This window comes from Alligator sinensis, unplaced genomic scaffold, assembly GCF_000455745.1.
Source record: "Alligator sinensis unplaced genomic scaffold, ASM45574v1 scaffold569_1, whole genome shotgun sequence".
Taxonomy (NCBI): Eukaryota; Metazoa; Chordata; order Crocodylia; family Alligatoridae; genus Alligator; species Alligator sinensis.
Genome location: NW_005841914.1, coordinates 3,445,468 through 3,464,622, shown reverse-complemented (window position 1 = coordinate 3,464,622; position 19,155 = coordinate 3,445,468). Strand labels below are relative to the sequence as shown.

At 44.8% G+C, this 19,155-nt stretch overlaps 1 protein-coding gene across 1 annotated transcript in view; it reads left to right on the top strand.

Annotated features, from left to right (window-relative positions):
* The first annotated feature begins 7,012 nt into the window (after nt 1-7,012).
* Nucleotides 7,013-19,155, top strand: part of KAZN (kazrin, periplakin interacting protein) — a 236,425-nt gene continuing 224,282 nt past the window's right edge. The window contains exon 1 of the mRNA XM_025198103.1: nt 7,013-7,186. The gene's annotated coding sequence lies outside the window, so the exon portion shown is untranslated. The remainder of the gene's footprint in view (nt 7,187-19,155) is intronic.

Sequence of the window (19,155 nt, the reverse complement as noted above, 5' to 3'; positions counted from 1 at the left end):
TGTTAAGCCATTATAGGCAACCTGTGGCTTTTGAGACCTCATGTGTCATTATCTGTAAGGGAAATCAGTGGGAGATGGCGATAATGACTTGTGGCATGATGTGGACGGCCTAGAAAAGAGGCCAAAGGCCTAACGGGTGCATCTTTGTATGGTAGAAATCACAACCAGTTACCTGGCAAGGATTTGCTCACTTGTAGGTATACCATAATAATGTGCTCTGGCATGGCTCAGGGAAGATGCCAGTATTTGCTTTTCAGAGCAAGTGAATGGGTTCTTGCAGGGAGGGGAATGGGACAGTCATGTTTCACGTCTAATAAAAGGGCCGATGGATTTTTGTTGATAAGCGTTCTGAAAAATAACAGCCCACGATAGATGGTGGGGAAACGGCGCTTCCCCGAGAACAATGAGTTTGTTAGCGAGCTGCTGGTGACAAAGCCAGGAGTGATGATTACGTCGAGAAACAGGCGCCAATTATCACTACTCTTCCAAAATGCTTAATTAATGGTGACAATAATAGTCATCATAAAAACAAAAGGCAGATTCTTCCAAGTGACTTCACGGGATGACAGGCGGTTCTGTGCTGGTGACATGCTGCTCGGCAGGCAGAGAAACAGTCTGAAAGCATTAATGTTCAATGACAGGATGGAGGTACTTGAGTGATAAGAGGGTCAGGGGCTTTTCACCTTTCCTGAAGTATTTTTTTGCCACAAATCCATGGTAACTCAGCAAATTCTGTGACTGCACAAGAAGTAGTATCTATAGTAAAACAAGCATTCATAGATAAGCCAAAATCCTCGGCCATAACTTTTAGCGTTACACATGCAATCCATTATACAGTCTCCAAGTTTTTTCTGTGACATTTTCTGTAAATTCCTGTTTGCTTTTCAAGTTCCGTTTTGACTAATAACAATTTCACAGCAATTCTCCCATCAAAGAAGATCGAGGCTCTCCTAGAGATAATAGGTTAACTAGAATTGCCTAACCAAAGCGTGTCCTCTCAATATCAAGATAGTCTTGCTGCAGGACTCGGATTCTGGACATATATGAACTTTCGAGGAGCTCTGGAATCCGGCTCCTGATCCCATCGTTTTTTGCCTAAATGAGCTCGGATCATTTCTGCAAATAGCCAGAGCCAAACGAGTGACAGAGGTGAGACCTATTGCAAGTGGAGTGGACTGTCATAGCTCAGAGCAAACATAGGCACTTGACAGTTCATCCCATGGCAGGTTTATTGCAAGGGATTCACCAGTTTAGTCTTTCATGGGTGCCAGTAAGGAGATGTGAAATATTCCCTACCCCCCTCCGACTCTAACAAATTGCAAGATGGAGATCACTGCATTTCTCCTAGATTTTGGAGCCCTGCCCAAGGGGAGATTCTTTTTTATTTTATTTTAACAACAACTGACAGCTTACAAGCACCAAACGCCTGGGTAATTGTGGTCCTGTGTGTTAAGCTACTGATATTAGGGAGAATTTGTTGGGAGTTTGCTTCAGGGCAATCCATTTCTTGGGCTGCTTGTAGCTCAGAAAGAGAGAAGTGAACTGGAGAAAGGGAAGTGACATTTTACTAAGAAACATGAAGTTTTCCACGGGGGGAAAGAAGGGGATTAAAATCCAGGTGTAGCATTTCCCTTTTTCCTGGGGCACGGAGAAACCTTGGTTGTGCTTATCTGAAAGACTCGCCCCATTCTGTGTCATTTCAAGCGAGGCTGGACAGAGCCCCGGGGAATCGACTGTAGTGGACAATCCTGCATCAATAATAGACAGCATAAATTATTGAACAGAGTCTGTCTGGTTTGATCTGGACTGTCCCGCCCACCGCAGCACTATCAAAGCCTTTTCTGTTATAAAGCATTTGTCATCCTTGACCGTTTCAGTTTTTCATGCATCATGGTCTCCTAATTTATTTGAATTGTTGATGAAATACTTGTTAAATCATTATCAATTTAGAGATCTTACTTGTACTTTAAATTTCCTTTCGTTCTACTGTTACAGGATGGGGAAGAAAAATGTTTTCTCTGCATTTTAGGCTGTTTTGCAGGGAGGCAGGTAGGCAAGGATAGCATCTGAAAGGACATTAAACTCCTCTTTTAAATGAACTGGATTTCAAGTTGACCAGAGCCCTCTAGCATGTGACACAATATTAGAGCATCCAGTGCATTATTGTGACCTTGTCTTAGTCTGTGTTCATCTATGCCAGTGTGTATCGGCACTGGATTCTCAATCAGTGGTGACTGGTACAAGCTTATTAATTTCCAAAGGACTGGTGGCCCCTGGCTGATGCTTAGGCCCCCACCCTCTGCAGCAGTGCAAAGGGAACGGGTTTCATGATGGGAACTAACCCATAGGGAAGGAGTCTCTATCAGGCAGAGCTAGCGCAGGATGGGTGTGGGAAGGGGGAACAGCTGGAGCATCTTTTACCTGCTTCTACTCAGTGTGCACTGCAGTCCCTTGGAGGCTAGAGCCCTTCTCCAACTTGTGGGAAGTTTGGGGAAGAGAGTCAGAGGTGTAAGTGCTTATTTGGTTCCCAGCCTCTCCTCTCCTCTCTCCTGGGCTGCCTGAGATGGTTACTGTAGGAATGAGAGGCAGTCTGTCTTCAAAGCCCTCGCCCTGCTCCCCTTGAGCCTGTTATCTCTAGCCAAGGCAGCAGAAGCAAGAGAGCAGCCAGAGTTACTCTTTGCACCCTGTCCTGAAATGCAATAGGCAGGGAGTAGGGAAGCTGCTGATCAGTTGTCTCGGGGAAGGTCCAGCAGCTGCTCGGAGCGCTGCTGCATCATGTCGAGCCACTTCTGGGGCGGCAGAGGGAAGTCAGGGATAAGTAATTGGGGAGGCAGTGGCCTGGTGGCACTGGAGTTTATTTGGGGATTTAAAACAACTGCATGTGGCTCATTTTCAAGTCACAATCAAACACACCTTTCTGTCTTTAACACAATTTTTCCAAAAGGATCTCCTTTTGTAGTTGCAGCGGCCAGGGCTTGGTCCTTTCTCTCCAAAGTGATCTCCTAGTTGGTCTGAATGCATTGGTTGACTGACCTCGTTTTCAAACCTCCCTGAGACCACGAGAACCATGTGGGCCACGTCTTGTTCCCTATCGCCTAGGGACGTGCCAGGCAGGGAAAAAGGATGAATAACTTAAATGGTGTCCAGTGTGAATGGTAGTCAGACAGTACAAGTAGCATCTTGCTAAGCCTGTTTGCATTAAGCTGTTTATTTTTCTGCTTAAAGAGCTTATAACAGGCTTGGCTTCCATGAAGACAAACCACAAAATCTTGTGGCTTGAAATTCTCTGGGACTCATCTAAAAAGCATTTACAATATTGTGTTGCTGTGGTTTATTATTTGTATTGCAAAAGCACCTAAAGCACCGTTCTTGGCCCCGGGTCCCACAGTATCATGTTGTGTCCAAAAGCAGAATGTCTACGGCTGCCCCTGATGCCGTCACAATATTAGTATGAACCGTAATACTTTGCATCTTCATTTACATAGTCCATCATCATTTGCCATAAGGATTAAAGGGAGGGTAGTATGGTCTGAAGCAAAAAGCTCTTTGACTTTTGCTCTGTGGCCTTGCCTATTTCCGTTTTTCCTTTAGCGTGATAGGGATTGTACTTGTTGAACTAATCACAGGAGTTCCTGTTTTTAAGTGCTCTGGAAATGGTGAGATGTGTCAGTCAATGGTAATTATCAAAAATGATTAACTCTTTGAAGGTGAGACAAGCAGTCACATTGCAACAAGATCCTTTCAGGGCTCTACACTGTACCTTTGGTTTTCCCAGCCTACGATACCCCCATCAGCCTGGTTTTCAGAAGGGACAAGGCACCAACCCTCCAATGCTCTCTTGTGGCATCACTTCTTGCTTTTGAAAATCTTGACTTCTCTGCTCCACCCATTTCTCCCTGATACGCTTCATAAAATGATAGCAGCTCAGTAAGATGCTGGTAGTGTTTCCTCCCGTTTGTCGAGGAGCTAGAATTGACATCTATCATCACTGATCTATCATCAATTGACGTTGATCTATCATCGAGTGACATCGACCTTCTATCATCATTCGAATCTGAGCTTTTTCGACATTCCCAGCCTCATCTTTCCTGATGTGATAACATTCACATTCAGATGATGTCTTCTGAAGCGCCAGCTGTGCTGGGGGTAAGAGGAAGCTATTTTGGTTGGCTGGAAAATTAAGCACAAACGAATGAGTAGCTCATTGCAGAAAAATATGCCAACTATGATAGGAAAAAAATTCCCCAGCAGTTCCATGACTTTCCTGTAATGAGCTTACGGCTGCTTTGAGCTCTGTGAACTTTTAAAGACCAATGTCAAGAGCTCAGCGTGAACCTGCCAATTAAGAGCAAAAACTCTCCTCCCGGATCTGCATCCCAGTGGAGACTCTGCTCTTCCTGCACTGCGAGTTGCGGCCAGAGCGGTATGAGGAGCGTCATGATCTGACAGCAGGGATTTTGGCTTGTGCCAGGTATTACTGGGATACACAGATTGTGAGGGATCTCCAAGTCTTCTGGGACCCCTGCCACAAACACATTATTCATGTGCAACCGTCCGGACACTCGGTTGTAACATGAATCCAGCTACAACCCCGGCACGTCAGGGTGTAGTTAGGAAAAAAAGGCTTTGTCCTTCGTTTATTTGTGTGCGTTTTTAAACCAGTGTGTAAAGCAATCTTGTTAGATCAGGATGTCACCGATATTTCCTCAGAGGTTTCTTGAGAAAACATTTGAACTAGGGGCTTTGAAAGCGGTTATGATTAGTTTTGCTTCATAGCGGTTTTGTGTTAATCCCCTTTCCCAAAACAAGGTGTTTCATCTCGTGCTGATATGAAAACTGATTGAGGTATTAAGAGGAAGATCTTTAAAATGCCACGTATTTTCTACAGGCTGCACATACACGGACAGCACTGCTTTAGAGAATAACCGCCTTGGCAATGAAAAGTAATCCTCTGTTGTGGATATTCTTCCAGTGCAACCGAAACAGCAAGTGTAAGGCCTGTTGCAATTGCTACACCGGATCATCTCAGTTGGGTACGCTGTCCCAGAAGTGTGCAGGAGCAGATGTTTCAAAGCAAAAAGGAAAATAATGCCCCCAGGGCAGAGATTCTTGAGAAGTGCCAGGATTCGATATTATTTGCAGGCATCTTTAAAAATGTTAGACTGGGATTTTTAGGAAGACTTGAGAGGATGAGACGCCTAACTTCCATTGACTTCCAACAGGGCTTGTCTGAGTAATGCCTCCCCACCCTTCTGTTTTGTGGTATTTTACAGTAGTGGTCCAGGATGCTGTAGAAATATCTAGTTATGGCCTGTCACTATAGACTGTAGTGCAAGAGTGGCTATCCCTCCCTCTCCCAGTCTAATTTCCACATGCAGACATGCAAACAAATGCCTGTGTTGGTTGGTATAAGAAGACTCATCTGAGCAGGTGGTGATAAAGAACTTTGTTTTCTATCAGTCTCTAAAAAATAAGGATGTCCCTGCCCCAAGACTATGTCCTAACAAGAAGACTACGTTCTTGGGGCAAGGAAAATCCAGCTGGAAGATGTAGAGCCATGAATCTGTGCTCCTTACAAGCTGGGGGTTCCTGTAGTTGATGTTGTTTTTTCAGTGCTTGTCTAAGGTCAGTGCTGCTCTTTCCTCTTGATACGTGACTCTTAAGGAAGAGTTCACATCTAATGGTTCCAGGAGGAGACTGAGTCAGAGCACCCACAGTTTTGTCTGGTTTACTGTCGAGTAGCTTCAAACAAATTAATTAGCCTCCAGGTGTCCCATTTTATGCATTTATGAAAAGGGAGCAGCACTATCCTGGGGCATTGCAAGTCTGGAGGCATGAAGGTCTAGCACCAGGGGTGAAGCGAAGAGCTGACTGGTCGAACGACCTATGGGTTGGGGGGCAATTCTTCTGTGCAAAGGACTCTGGAGAGGGAAGCCCTGACAACTCGTGGTTTCCTCCCAGTTAGATGGTCAGAAACTCAGGGCTGGTGAGGAAGGGTCGTCTGGAGAAGCCCGGGTCTGTTGTCAGATTTACGGAGCACTCTGGTTACGGAAAAAGAATGACGTTGTGTTATGGGAAAGTGTCTCTCATTTCTCCTCCCGTTTTAGAACAGGCTTTTGCAATGTGGTTTTTTTTTTTTCAATCACTCTGATCTGGGTCCTGCTGATGTGCTGGGCCACCCTGCTGCTGGCACTAGCCACAGTCTTGAGCAGTAAATGGTGCTCTCAAAGTGCAGACTATCGCTGTTCCGGCACTGTTGTCAACGGGAGTTACGTGCATCTATTACTAAGCGCCCACAGTGTCTTGAAAGAGGGTACACACCAATTTAGGTTTTTTTCTACCAAATTGCACTATATTGCTTTGCAGTACTTATTTCCCTAGTCAAAATGCTCTTCCCTCCTTTGGATATACCTAGCAGTCCAAATTTTGCCTTTGGTTGCACAAATGTAATCTCAGTAACGCTGAAATTCAGGGCAGAATTTGTCTCTGCGCATTGAATATCAAAGTGTTGTCTTCAAAGAGCCATTTAAACCTTTTTTTTACTGCACTGTAATCATCTATGGGAAAAGAATGTCTAAGAAGGGAAAAGAATGAGAGGGAGAGATTGATTCACTGCAATCCCTGTTAATTACTATCCGAGGGAGGAAACCCTCGGCTCGCCTCCCCACTCTAATCTCCGTAAAGACAGCCTGCCATCCTGTATCTCTGTCTTGGGTCAGGGGCCACCCGTCCGGGGTCTGGGAGAGGCGCAATTCTGGAAGCCTCATTGTCAGGCGTAGCAAAATGAACTTGTAATGAATATCCTTTATCTGGAAGTTTTGTCAGATCAGCTTGCTCGAACTGCAGATAAGTGACTGCCTGTTTAGTACACATGTAGGGTTAATCTGGGCTAACAGGATCTCCAGCTTAACCTGTTGTCTGCCAGCTCTCACTGGGTGCGCTGTGCCATGCAGGGGCAGGGTGGGAGCGCAGATGGGACTTGATGTAGCTGCAGCAGATTCGGGAGTTTCTTAATGAACGCGGGGGCATGTGGAGGTCTCTTCTTCACGTCGGCATTGAGAGGGCCCTTTGGTCTGGTTACAGCAATTCCTTACAAACCCTGCTGCCTGACCCCTGCGTACGTGTGGAAAGGATTCAGCTGCACTTGCCAATGGAGCAAGTCTGCATCAGAGCAAAACATGTCCAGGTAAATCTTAATGAAATGTTTTACCTTTGGCTTCTCAGCCAAAGGTCGATGCTTAGTAATCTGTTAAAACAAAGCAACACAATGTGTTTGTGTGTGTGAGAGAGAGAGAGAGATTTTAAATCCATCCAATGTTGCCAACACAAATAACCATTTTTAAAGGCTTGGGGAAGCGTCATGTTTCAGTCCTAGGAAACGTAGAGGTTTATCAGTCGCTCAAAACAAAAATAAACACCTAGGAAGTCTTTAATCCCAAATCGCAACATCCACGAGAGGTAAAGCCAAAGAGCTTTTCTCACACGCACGGAGAAAGGAAACAAGATATGTGCATGGGGATTTTCCTAATTGTTGGTTGTTTATCACTTGCTTTATATTTTTTCTCAGGGAAGAGGGCTCCAACATAAGCCGTGAGTACAATGGTCCTCCTTATTTTCCCACAGGATCATGTTCTAAAATGGCTTATGATTATAAATGAGCAGCTTGCCATTGCTAAAAGGGAAAGGCAGTGCATGTGACGGAGCTTATTGCAAGATGATGGCATCTCCATTGATATCAGGACATCTGTTCACGCACTATTGATTGCTCTGTGTCCTGGAAGCAACAGGTGGGGTCTGAAAGGCAGGGTGCAGAAAGATGCAGGGCATGCTGGTGAAGTGGCCAGCACATTGGAAGGCCTCCCCTCTTTCTCTTCCCCTCCCTTGTAGGCTTTTTCTTCTTCTTTCTTCAGGTCTGAAGCAGGTAGCATTTTTAGGGGGTCGTGTTTTGGGCTTCTCTGATCATATATCAGCAGCATGGTGTCACCTTAATTTTGGCCTGGACTGTGCTGACATGGGAGAGAAATTGGAGCCTTTCTGAAAAAGGTCTTTTTACTTTGAACCACAATTTTCCTGTTCTTATTTCTTCCACCTCCTCCCCTCAGATGTCCCCTTCCGGCGAGACCACGGGATGCAGGCTGCCCTACATCTGTGCCTCCCGTAATACAAACAAGTCTAGTCCATGTGTCCGCTTATTGTCCTGCTACCACCAACAATGCCATTGGATGCCCCACCTCGAGGCATCCTTGCTCCGTGCAGATGAGCACCGACAGCCTGTCAGTCAGTGCTGGTTTCATAGCCATGACTGGGTCACACCGAGTTTTACTGAGTTGCATTGGCCAGGCAGTCTGCTTCTCCCATCTATTTCAATGGAGTGGAGCTGAAATTGCCTATTTTAGAGCAGTCATCTGAATCCTGAACTTCTGCTTATCTGCTTCTAGCAGGTTGGGATCCACCTTTTCACGTGGAGCTGGTTTATAAGGGGGCTGGATTAGCAGAACTTTTCTGCCTCGACCTTGCTGGTCCACCCATTCATCCTTTATCCCAGCCTGTAATGGACTTAAACGCACAGAAAACTCCAGCCTGCTTTAATCCTAGCCAAGGAGAGGCCCCCTGAATAATAAGCTTTTTGATATTGTGGTCAGTTGTCACAATGCATAGGGTGCAAAAGGCATCCACACCTCACGGAGCTCCTAATGTAACATAGGCAGGACACAGCACAGGAGCGGTAGGTACATGGGTGAAAGCACTGGGAAAGAAGCTGGCTTGGGGAGGATCATCTAGAAAAAATGGGATCTGGGGAGTGGAAGAGGGATCTTGATGGACAAAAATGTCTTAGGCATATACTGCGGTAGCAGCTGGAGACTGTCATGCATCAAGACCCTAGCGTGCTACAGTGCAGTACTACCCATGCCAAACCCAGTTGAATATTAACATTAACAGTGTGATGATTTTTGTCTTTAGATTTTAAAATGTGATCCTTGACATTGTAGCTCGCAAATGAGCAGACCATGGCTCCTCCGTGGTAATGTATCTCTATCAATTTATTTCTCATTAAAAATTTTACACACTACAATAAAAGTCAATAGTGAGAAAACAGTGGAACTTTATAACCTGTTAAATCAGGCCACCAGTTATATACAAGGCTGCCTCAGGATATCATCTGGATTTAGAATGAAACCAAATCAATCTGTGTTTTTTTTTCCCCTGTGACTGCAAACGCTAAATACAAAAAGAAAAAAAAAATCATTGCATTTGAATGACTGTTACTAAAGACTTTGGCAAGGAGGAGAAGAATTGATCTGTCCGTATGAATGGCTGCTTGTGGCTTCTGCATTAAAGATACTTTTTATGTGCAAGGGAAGAAAAAAGGAAAAGATTTAATTCTGTCATCTGCAGTGAAAATCTTTTTCCTCTTTAACTCATGCAAGGTATCATTAAGGATTATGTTAGACTGTGGCACAAGGGGTGGGGGGACTGTAGTTCATTGGTTCGTCATGGGTTCAGGCCAAAGATTAATTATTATTTGTAGGCTGGAGTTGTTTCATGCTAAAGTCCTGCCAGGTTTTGACCAAGGGGAGAGGACCGAATTTTAACAAGAACTCAGTAGCGTTCAGTGGAAGTGAACTGCAGGGCAGGGATTGGGAAGCTTTGGGATTGTGCACATCAGTTTTTGAACATGGGGCTGAGGAGGGGGCGGCTGTTGTAAATGAACACACTCCTTGTCCTTTGTATCTATAGTGGTTCACCCCATGTGGGAATCTGCTCATGTGCCAGCTCCCAGTAGCTGAAGGAAGGCAGTCACTTGCTGCATGGATGCAAGGAACCCATCCATGGAGGGTCTGGTTGCAGAATGGAAACCTCCAGCAAGAAGTTTGTACCATAGCTTGAGCCCACGCCGAGTCATTATGTTGTGAAATCACAGGGGCGTGAGAGAAGGAAATAGAAAAAAAACTAGGTCCGATTCAGCCATGGATAGCTGTATAGGCATATACTAGCTGCCTCATTGCTGACTCCTAAAGGACGCACAAGTGCTTGCACAGATTGGGCTAGCGAAGACGCATTTTTCTCCCCTACTTCTGAACTGGGTAAACTGTAGTTGGTGCCAACTTCAGTCTGTACTTCTGGGTCAGCGTCTGTGCAGCTCCGCTCTGTCTGAATGGAAGCTATTCAACATTGCAGTCAAGGCTCAACATGGAAAAGACTCTGGAAGACTGAACGGCACAGAGCGCTTGCACACGGGTTTTGCATTGTCATGTCAGTGCTAAAAGTTCCAGATGTTCCATGTGCCGATAGTTGATTGGCTGGTTAAGAGCTTGTCACAGCTGGGAAATTTTTCCGTGGCCTCAGTTTTTGGTCTTGGAGTGTGATGCGAAGGGGAAAAATCAATTTCCATCCTCCATATGGTGCCCTTTGATTTATTGGAGGAAGAAATTCTTTATCTCCCTCTTGCTCTCTTAGAAGGGTTTGCTTTCCTATTTGTTATTAGACATGCTGTAAGAGCCCTGTTTGACTGAGCCCTGATATTTTGATAACCTTTCCATTTAGAGGACATTTGCTCCATTGTTTTTATGGTCAGAATGCTCTTTTGATTAAGTAATTAGAGGCTTTTCTTTCTTTTCCTTTCAAAAAAAAAAAAGAAAAAGGAAGTAAGATGCAAGATCATGCAACTGACCTCTCTGCAGAGTTATTTAACAAGACCAACCCTGAATGTGCAAAGGCCCTTTCGTTTGAGCTTAAACACATGGAAAAAACAGAGAGAGCAGTTTCAGATCGAGCTATCTGCCATTGCTCCCAGCCATCCACCCCGAAGAATTTCCTGTGACATACACACACATGATGTACGGTGACATTTTTGCAATTAGTGGATTGCCTGAGGTCTTTTCAGACTGCGGGAGCAATGGAGCACAAAGTGTTTAGGTGAATGGCCCTCCATGTGGAGCTGTGCATGTGATGGTGTTGCCAAAGCAATCTTATGATGTTATGGGAAGACAGGTGGCTGTCTTAGAGACACCTTTCTCCTGCTATTCCTTAAATGCTAAAATGGAAGTGTACGTTCGAGTTTCATGGCCTTAAAGCAGGATGATCAAACTCGCCCAGCCCTGTGGGCAGGATCGAGCTCACAGACTGACCACACATGACAGAGACAGCTAGCAGGGCCAATCTCACATGAGCACTGCCTACAGAGCATGCCCCGGATCAGCCCTGGCTCTAAGGGAGGATCTAATAGGGTGGGACATGCAGCCAGGAGGTGGAAGGAAGTGTAAGAAGGTGCACACTTAAGTGGGAGGCAGTGTAATTTCTGATCTCATTGCTAAGGGTGTAAGGCAGAGTGGCTTATGTTTCCAGCTGTTTACAATCATTCTCACTCCCACAGATAATCTGCAGCTTCCATCACTATTGAATTTGCCTATGGAGAGGTATGTTTTTGTAAGTGAAGCAGTGTAAGACTGTATTTTTGTTTCCCTATTTCGGCATTGCCACACACCCAGGCTTTACAGCAGGTTGTCAGATCCCACCACTCCCACCACGTGTGGCAACCTGCTTTGGAGACCTCTTGTCTCCTGTGACACCTGAAAAAGGTTTACCCACGTCAGTATAAAATTTAGAGGTCTGCATTTCTTATGGCATTATAGTTTGATCTCTGTCTTCAGGATTGTCAGCTACTTGGCACAGACTGTTATTGGAAGGTATATAAAGGAGCAACCAAATCCTTTAGACTACCCTGAAAATCTCAACCCATACTTATTTTGCTGGATGTCTTGATACAGCGCCAATACATTGTTGGTCTGGAATACTGTAATAAATTCCATGGGAAGGTATATAAAGGAGCAACCAAATCCTTTAGACTACCCTGAAAATCTCAACCCATACTTATTTTGCTGTATGTCTTGATACAGCGCCAAGCACATTGTTGGTCTGGAATACTGTAATACATTCCATGGAATTGCTTACAAATTATCAAAGCCTACACAGTAACAGTATCGATCCAGCCAGCTCATTATCCTTCCCAAGCATGTGTGAAATGTTCTGACCTTTTGACTCAGAAAATGTTATAAATGTGAGAAGTGCAGTGGAGACCCAAGTAAACTGGAGGAGTTATCACTCACATTCCTTGTGACAGATACAGGGGAACATGATGGAAATCTTTATTCATGCGAGTAGTCCCCGTGTAGGTAAATAGTCGCGTTGAAGCCAACATGTAATCCCCAGTATCTCTACCCTCAGTGAAGAGGGTATCATCCATGTTCTAATTATGTGAGGATGTGCAAGCAGTCGCTGCTCCAGGGGTTTCCATACATTTTCAAGATCTCAGCCAGCTCCGCATTTGCAAATATGTGTTAAGTCTTCACAGCTCTCTATCTCTTTTTCTCTCTGTCTCTTGAATCTCTTCAATAGCACATTATCATGAAAGTATTCCCCAGGCTTCCAGCACATTTATCACGGAGTAGAGATGATCATGCATAAAAAGATTCTGATTGTAATCACTCTGGCCCTGTTCTGCACTTTGGAAATGTCTTTCTCCCAGGACTATACAGTGGTATTAAGTAGAGGTATAGTAAGTCTCCAGGTAGCATGGCTAGATTTTGTTGATTAACAATAGGGCTGCTGGAGGGTGTGACACTGAAAACAGCCTTCAAAAAAGAATAGCTTGGCAGCCTTCCTAGTATGCTTTCTAATTGTAGGGAAGAGCTCATATTTTACCTGGTTTCATTTTTCTCGGCCTACCTTTGTCTCATGACAGTGTAGGAGGAGAATTACCATGGTATCTGATTGGTGTATTGACAAACCTGACTCGGGTTTGCAATACTCTGCAAAGGCATTGTGTAGAAAGGCAGTGTAATAGGAATGAACGATCTCAGTCACGCAAATGCAGAACTGGTGCAAGCAGGTGCAATGGTCGTATCAGCGTCACTAGAACTGAGCACATCAGTGGCATTCTCTGTCTACTAATCGTTGCCTGCATCCACCTGCCAAACCCTGCATTCCAGATGGGCAGAATTCGGTGTGGTGCTCTCCCACCATTGGTCTCACCTGGCCCGGCAAAACATGGGGACATCACTACCCTCCAGGGCCTTCCCAGGGTCATTTCTTCCTTTTGTTTTATGCTGCACACAGTGCAGTTGAAAGAAACAGCATTGTGTCTTCCACTCCTCTCACAGCAAAGTCCATTCACATTTTGAATGGTTAGGATGACCTCAACCCATTAGCCAGGTGCTCGCAGCTTAAATAGGTGTAAACAGGACTGGTACAACCATATGCAATATTGGGGAGGATTTGGCTGTGGATCCATCTCTCTGGGGATGGAGCAACATGCCCATTTGTGCCTTTGTGTAGAGTAATTCTCATTTGCCTCCTTTCAGGCTCATCAGTTTGGACAGAAAAGGCAGCATCCCGTGGAGTTCTTTGTTTGCAGCTCTAGCGCCTGTCAGAAAAACAGACAGCCTTGTCCTTCAGCATTTTTATAGCTTATGACTGATTATATCAATGAAGGAACAAATGCACACAGGCATTCTCAGCGGATCCACGTGAATCAGTATTTATATAGAGAGCAACATGAGTAGGCACGTCTATACATTCATTAATGCACCTTAATTATTGCACATTTAGTTTAGTACTTGTTTAATGAAGTCCTAACTGAACGCGCAGTAGTGCTGGTGCACAGTTATTTTGTGATGCATACTGTGCATTAGCCTAATAACACGGCGAGTGTGCAGCAGGATATTAGCACGGTTTTTAATCACTATGCTACTGTGGAATTTTATTAAGCTAATGTGCAGTAGCATCTTGTGTAGATGCACCCGCAAGGACAGAAAATCAGGCACAAATAGTTGGCCCTTGGTAAGCAGTGGTTGCAGACCAAAGCCTTAGGGGCACTGCAGCCTGCTCATTTGGAAGCTAGTAAGTTAAATATTACAGTTTTGCAAGTCAGCTGTACTCCGCTGGCTTTAGTGCAGTGCTGTCGGCTGTCTGCCGAGGATCTGGTCCAGTTATACGATTTTCTGTTTCAGTGTTTTCAGACTGCGCTCCATACCCTGCTTCCTCCTCCTCCTGGATGTGCGTGGTTTCCAGTGGGAGAACTGGGCCCCATTTAAATCATATTTAATTATAATCTATGCAAATCTAGCCTGAATAAACAGCCTTCGGACATGCTGAGCTGGTTTAGATCAGTAATGTAGTATCTTATCTTGCAACCTCTTACTCATGTGAGTAGCGGTATTAACTTGAATGGGACGACTCAGGGCAGCATTGTTATTCAGGAAAAGCTTTCAAGCAGAGCTTGCACCTTGTTGAAATCAAAGGTTTGAAGTGTGTGCATAACTCCTTGCCTGAATTGGGGCCTGAATTAATGCAGGGTTGTGCTCTGCACTCCAAACTGCTGAGCATTTCTGGAGAGATGCTGATTTCCCTCCTTTATCATTGGCTTGAGGACACAAGTTGAGGGCTCTGGTCACTTCGCTCAAGACCCTTACTGCCTGGAAAGAAAGGGTTCAAAGGCAGATGAAAACAATAACAGTGGTGCAGCAAACCAGGCTGTCCTCAGCTCTGGAAGGATATTGGAATTGTGCACAAATACAGTACAGAGCAAGTGTAGCAGCAGAGTAGGTGAATTCGTACGGTTTTGGGGGACGTTTTACAGGCCAGAATCTCCACTGATGAATCCTGCCCCTGATGCATGCCATCTGTCCCCATCCATGCTTCTGGCACATCTCTTATGCCTGAGCTTGCAAGGGAATCCCAGGAAAACAGTCACTGGCTCTCTTTAGTGCCTGTATGTACCAAGGCAATTCTTCCCCAGCTGGAGGCTTTTAGAGTCCTCTTGCACCACTCTGATGCTTATACCCTGCATAAAGGGGGCAGAGTTGGGCAGAGAGTCTCACTCATTGACTTCAGTGGAGTGACTCGAACTGGTTTTTACCCATGTTTGTAAGGGCCCCACAATCCTGTATGAAAAGCAGGCAGAGGGATCTCCCAGGCCAGGAGTCCAGGGACTTGGGGAATGTTTCTTTTCCCGACATGGTAATGACTTGCTAAGTGACCCTGGGCAAGAAACTTCATCTCTCTGTGTTGCTGTTTTCCATCCTGCCCTTAGCCTGTCTTGCTGATTTAGGCTGTAAGCGCTTCCTATCAGGAACTCTTAATTATGTGTGTCCTAGAGCACCTAGTACGAAGGGATGCTGGTCTTGGCTGCGGTCTCTCCATGCTATCGTAAAGCAAGAGCGTTTAGCATGCCAGGAGCTAGTTACAATATCAGTAGGGATCGGAGCAGGCTGTTCAGAAAGCTAGTAATGAGACCTGATGCATCCTGTCTCCTAGGTGGCAAGTTTGGACCAGACCCAAGTTAATAAAGGCAGGCGGCAGTTCCCATTTGAGGGCTGTTTCAAGGACTCTGCGAGATGAGTTGATTTTTTTTTTTTTTTGCAGTCTTTTGAAAGATCCAATCCAAGGGAAAGTATATGTATTTGTGTTTGCTCCGCAGCAGGCGATTTTCCTGGCTTGTATTCCATTCATGTTCCCCGCTCTTCAGGCGCTTGTTTCATTGTAAAATTGTGAGCTATGTGTTTCTTATTCAGCACTGCCAACCTTGGCCCTCAATATTGTGTTTTGCAGCACTCTACTAAAGTCACCACGAATTACATAGTCAATAGAGATGTCAAACCAGTAAATCAAGGGAAGGAAAGAAATACCATTTGAAAGAGAAAATTAGGTGGGTTCTGTGTATTTATATTTATGGCATAAAGCTAGAATAGTCTTTGCAGTGATCTACGCACAGAAATCATTTTGCCAAACTCTGAACTAAAGCGGCGTCAATTGTTAATCTTCTTGCACGTTCTTTTGGTTAACAAAGATCCAACTTTTCCTGATGACTTATAAAATGCTTCGTGACAATGGTGCTGTGTTTTCCCAGCAGCTTAATGCAACATTTAGTTATTCATATGCCATCGACTTCACAGATCAAATTTGTATCCCACTACACTCCATCTAGCATAATATTTATAGTCTGCCTAAGTGCGGGAGAAAAATACAGCTGCGGCATGGAGCAGGGCTTTTTCCCTCCCTCCCCCACCCAGGGAGTCGAACACGGGGGACCGGCTGATATAAATTGCCACAGCACTGTTAAAGCCAGTAAAACCACATGAGCTTACATTTACACCAGCTGATGTTTTGGCCCCCCTGGCTGAGTACCACTGATTCAACAGCAGCTCAGCACCGTTAGAAATCAGGCCTAAGGGCGTTAATTTTGAGGGGGCTGATTTGAATCCTAATAAATGCTGAGTGATGTTTTAATTGCATATAATTACCAAAGCAGGTTAGCGGCCAAATGAGCAGGCGCAGATACAAAACGGGAGTAACCTTTTTGTAATAAGGGTGAACTGATAAACTGATGATGTGATGAGAACTATTACACGTTGCCTCATTTGTCCAGGCCTTTAAGTGGGGGCAGCGGGTACCAACGCTTTCTACAACTCATACCACTTACGTGCTGTGTAACGAATGCTTTACAGGAAAAGGGAAAATTCCATTTATGACTTGGCAGCTCCACTCCTTATGGGATATAAGGTCACTTCTGTGTCGCACGCCTGCTGGGCAGAGACTGTCAATAATCATGGTAAAAACCATTGATTACGCCTACGTTTCCTTGTCTTCCCCTCGTCCCCTGGCCCTGCTCATTTGATGGAAATGCAATGCAAATTCTTGATGCTGAAATCCCCCTGGTGTGTACCTCAGCTAGTTAAAGCGAATCTGATTCAGGAAGCATGCTCTGCTTGAAAGATGCAAAGGATGCATCGTAGCTGGGGATCTCCCCAACTTGTGGGGGGACTTGCTAGTTTTTTCAGGTTAATCAGGGCCTAACGCTTTAATTCCACAATCATTATGTGACAGCCCCGTCCCCCTGCGCTGATTGGTGGAGAGGCCCCGGGGGGGAGGAGGGATGAGGGTGCCACCACCATCTTGCCTGCTGGTTGCCCTTTGTTCAGCCCCACCCCTCAGCTGTGATTGGTGGATAGGCGCTGGCAGAGGGAGGGTGGAAAACGGGGCGGCTGCCATCTCGCCTCCTGCTATTCATGCCACCGTGCCAACTGGCGCCTTCCCCTCCCCACCGGGGACTCGGCATTTTATTTTTATTAAGGTTGATTTGTTGATTTTGCAGATTTCGCGCACAATCCCGGATTTCGCAGTTTCCACAAAATCCGCAAAACCGCACATTAAGTTAGGTCCTTAATCATAGCAAAAAACAAGATTTAAAGCAGATGGAGAAAATTCAGACCACATCACAATTAGCTTATTTCCCACTTTAGTTACTCTGTAGCTGTTTGTTTATTAGTGTGGTTTCCTTGCATGTCTAGTCTCCTCGTCAACAATGCATCTATTTTAATTCCTATTTCAAAGCCACCATCCTTAATAACCCTGGCTTCCACACCAAGTGGAGTGAGGCTTGCAGCACTTGAGTCCATCCCTTATGTAGCTAGTTTTCCCAAAGGAGCTGAAGGGAGGCGTCCATCTAAATACCACTGACGTCCATGGGGTGTTTTGAAAATCCCAGTGGGCATGTTTAGCCCTATTCCTCTCGTGAGCATAGGAGTTTGAGTGTAGAAGACATTTGCATGCAGGAATTATGGACACGCTTCTTATAGTTGCAGTAGTTATTCCCATGGCTTGCGACGTGCTTTCTTCAAAACTGTCAAACGTGAGAACAATGTACAAATATATGCGTATACATATCCTTTAACTGAGCAGTATTAGTTCGCTGCACATATACCTTTCGTCCGTAAATCATAGACTGCTTTACAGATAAGTTATGCATGGACAAGATGCAGAACTATTCTCTCCATTTTGCAGTCGGCAAAACTGGGGCACAAAGTTTAAGTGACTTTGCCCAAGATTGCATGGGCAGCAACTGGCAGAGACAGAACACAAATCCCAACTGTTTTGCTTAACTAAAACCAGTCTTCTCACCTGTAGAAAGAACAATACAATACCTGACACCCTACAATGAATGACTCTCTGTGACAACCGTATCCTGGCACTGTAGGCTGGAGCACCAGAGCGGATAGATAATGTTTCATCCCGAAGGGGAAGACAGCAGTGACATGAACACTGGCTTTTATTGTGCTTGAGTCTTGACTTGCCTGCTATAGAAAGCTTGGTAACTGTGCGTTTCCCTTCTTTTAAAGCCCAAGCTGTCTTACTGAGCATATAGTACCTGAATGCTTAACTAGAAAAAGAACTGTCTTTGTTTAGTGGCATCCATGAATTCCCATAAGGATGCAGTTCTCCGAGGAGTAGTCTTTACATATGCGACTTAACTAGCTAGCCGGAGGAGTTAGAGCTTCAGAATTCAACATGAATTTAGATCTTCTCTGTCTCCATTATGGCTGTCACCGCAGATCAAGTGACATCTGCAGCTTTGTGTAAATTTAAGGTAAGGGTGTGAAGAGAAGCGTGGCTACTGGGTAGATAACTACAGGGAACAGAACAATCCCTTCAGAGCTGCAGATTAGGCGAACATCCCTTTGACTGCACATGAGTGGCATAGAGAGATGCTCAACGGTTGATGGCCAAGGGTCAAAGCGAGGCACAATGTGACGGCAAACAGCCGTTTTATTAATGAGGTATGCAAGATTTTTAAATAGAGTTGCCCTGGAAGGTAAATACAAATCCAGGGTGATGACCTTGTAAAGCATAAGCATGAATCTTTGTTTCCGGGTGTTGTTCTCTGGTAGTTAATGTGATCAATATGGTTAATTAAACCTCAAAAAATGAAGATAATGTTAAAGCTTTACTTTAACTCTCCAGAGCAGATGCTTTTCAGTACATCCCAGGTAGGGAGCCAAACACCAGTCTTGTGCGGGCGAAAATCAAGCATCATTCAACTGATTGTTGTGGATTTACTCCAGATTAATATAGTGTGATTTAGCTCAGAAGTTTGGCTTGTTGCTCTTAACCCAGTATTATCATTCCTGTTCATTATTTAACTTACCTATTCAATTCACCGTTGGGAGATTTTTATCAGCTGCAGCGCAGATGCTAAAAACTAAGAGCTAAAAAACAGGGTAAAGATATGGAAGTTATTGTATGAAACTGTTAAATTGAATATAGAATGTGATCCTTCTATAGGGTTTCAAAACCAAAGTGTAATTATATTCATTCCTG